Here is a 2,894-nt window from a genome sequence, read left to right on the forward strand (position 1 = left end):
TAAAAGCACTTATAATATAAACAAACTGGAGTAATTGTTTCTAACGAAAATGCTTTCTCTGTTCCTCAGGCCAAGAACCCCCGTTGAAGTGAGTGAGATCTATGCCAAGGCACATCAGCAACAGGGGAGTCTGGTGGTACCTGTCACTGCAAGCTCTGGAGTTACAGCAGGTCGATACAAGTCCAGCACTAGTGTAGGAGTGGGAGAACCCACAGCCAGCTGCTGCTGTTTCCTGTAATGTTTGGTGTATTATTCCCCCGTACAATTTTAGAGCTTTGTGTACAGGTGGCACTGATCATGGACGACACAAGACCTGGATCACTACAGTTTCAGCCTACTTGACTTGAAAAGATATTTGCCTCAGAGGGAGGGCAGTGAAAACCCATCAGACTGATTCCTGTAATCGCTGGCGCATCATAGAAGTAGGCTAAGCCTGTAATTTGGAGGAATGAGAGATGACCTCATTGAAATTGAGCTATTAGGAGAGGTTGGGCAAACTTGGGTTGTTTTCTCTGGTGTGTTGGAGGCTGAGGGGAGACCTGATAGAATTTTATAAAATTATGAGAGGCATGGATGGGGTAGACAGAATCTTTTTCCCAGGGCAAAAATGTCCAGTACGAAGGACATACATTTAAGGTGAGAGAAGGAAAGTTTAAAGGAGATTGTGGGGCAAGTTGTTTTTACACAGAGTGGTATGTACCTGGAACGGGCTGCTGGGGGAGTGTTAGAAACAGATAAGATAGTGGCTTTTAACAGGCTGTTAGACAGACGCATGAGTATGCAGGGAATGAAGAGGTATGGATCATGTGAGGAAGAAGAGAGTTTAATTTGGCATCGTGTTTGGCACAGACATGGGCCTATTTCTGTGCTGTACTGTTCTATGTTCTAAATGTATAAAATTCTTGGAGGGTTTAATGGGACAGAGGCGGGAGCAGTCTTGGACAGAGGACTCGTAGTCTCAGCTGAAGGAATTAGGCCATTTAGGACTGAAATGAGAAATTCCTTTCTGCAGGACAGTGGATCTTCAGAATTCTCTACCCCTGAAGGTTGTGGAAGCTGCATTCAAAATGGAGATGATTTAACTTTTGGATATTAGAGGAATTGAACATGAAGGGACAATGATATTGAATGGCGGAGCAGGCTCGAATGGCCTTTCATTCACTTTTTTGAATGCAGCAAGACTTTGCTGTGCTGTCTTTGACTGCCCTCTGGTGCCTTCAGGGTGAGCAGCTTTTCAAAACTAAAAACATGATCCCCGTGTTAGTCACTTGTTAGAAATGTGGCAGCCAAGTGTATACAGCAAGCTCCCGCAAGCAGCAATGTGATAATAACCAGATAATCCCATGTTATGTTTCCTCCGTAGAAGGAAGGAGGTCATTTGGCTGATTGAAACTATGCTGGCTCTAGGATCAATCTCATTCTTCCATTTACTTCCCTGAAACCTATTCTGTCACATGCCCATTATAGTGATTCTCCTACCACCAACCTAGATTGAAGGCAATTTAGTGGCCAATTAACCTAACTACTAGCACATCTCCTGGGATGTGGGAGGAAGCAGGGACACCCCAAGAGGGGGAAACCCATGAGGTCATGGGGAGAACTTGCAGACAGCACCAGAGATCAGGATGGAACCTGGGTCACTGAAACTGTGTGGCAGCAGCACTACCTGCTACATTGATCCATTGTAGTGATGCAGAATGATGGGTATGTATTGTTCCTATGGCACCAGGGGCTATCCCTGAGTTTTGTTGCATTATTAGCCCTAGGGTCTTTTATATCCACCTGAGGGAGGCAGGTAAGTCCTTGTTTTAACGTCTCATCAAAGTGCAGCACTCCCTCTGTGAGGAATATGTCTGCCCAGATTTAGCACCCAAACAACTTGAGTCGACACTGGCATGTAATATATTTTTGTCTTTGTTGTTGCAATTCCTGATTTGTCGCAACAGGCAGCAACAATTTGTAATTCTGACAACACAGAAGGAGACCATTTGGGCCACTGGGTCGATGCCAGCTCTCAGAGGTGTAATTCCATTTGTGTTATTCCACCTCCTTATTTCCCTGTACACCTACAGCTTGCTCACTCCTATGCATGCCCTTTTGATATCATTTCCCCTTTTGATTTTTTTTAGATACATTAGCCTACACTAAGGGGTAGTTTTAGTGGCCAATTAACTTATCAGCACATCATTGTGATGTGGGAGGGAAACAGGGTGCCTGGTCATTGGAAAGAACATTCAAACTCCACACTGGCTTGAAGTGTGTTTGCCCAAGCAGCCATTCCCTGTGGGCATAGATGTTGCCTGGCTGGTGGACAATATGGGTCATTGGAACCAAACCTGGTGTTCGTTCCACTTGTAGCTGTGGTTCAATGTGCAATTCTCAAGAGAGTTCTTGCCCTGTACAAAGTGCTGTCTTTCTGATGTGATGTTAAACTGAGGCCCTACTGCCCTCCTGTAGCCTTTGAGGACCCCACACCCTTCTGAAGTGGAGATCTGCTCGGGTATAAAATTAAAACTCAATGCAAGCCCTCATTTGTATTAATACCTGATGCTTGCAGTCAGGTAGCCAGACACTGTTCTGAAGACGATCCAAGGTCTTTTCAGCCTGAAGGCCACATCAATACAAGAGATTAATTGTTTGTTGTTGTTTGTGGGCTCTTGCTGTGTGCAAGTTGGCTGCTATGTTTCCTACATCAAAAATACTTCATTGGCTGCAAAGTACTTTAGGAAGACTAGAGGCTGTGAAAAGAGCATGAACACACTTGTACAAATGCATGCACACACACATATGCATATACACCTATACATACATCAATATGAATAAATATACAGCAGTTTGGAAAGATGTTATTGCAAAAAATTTCAAAACAAGTTGGAATCTAAATTTTGCAACAT

The sequence above is a fragment of the Pristis pectinata genome, chromosome 33 (genome assembly GCF_009764475.1).
Source record: "Pristis pectinata isolate sPriPec2 chromosome 33, sPriPec2.1.pri, whole genome shotgun sequence".
NCBI classification, from domain to species: Eukaryota; Metazoa; Chordata; class Chondrichthyes; order Rhinopristiformes; family Pristidae; genus Pristis; species Pristis pectinata.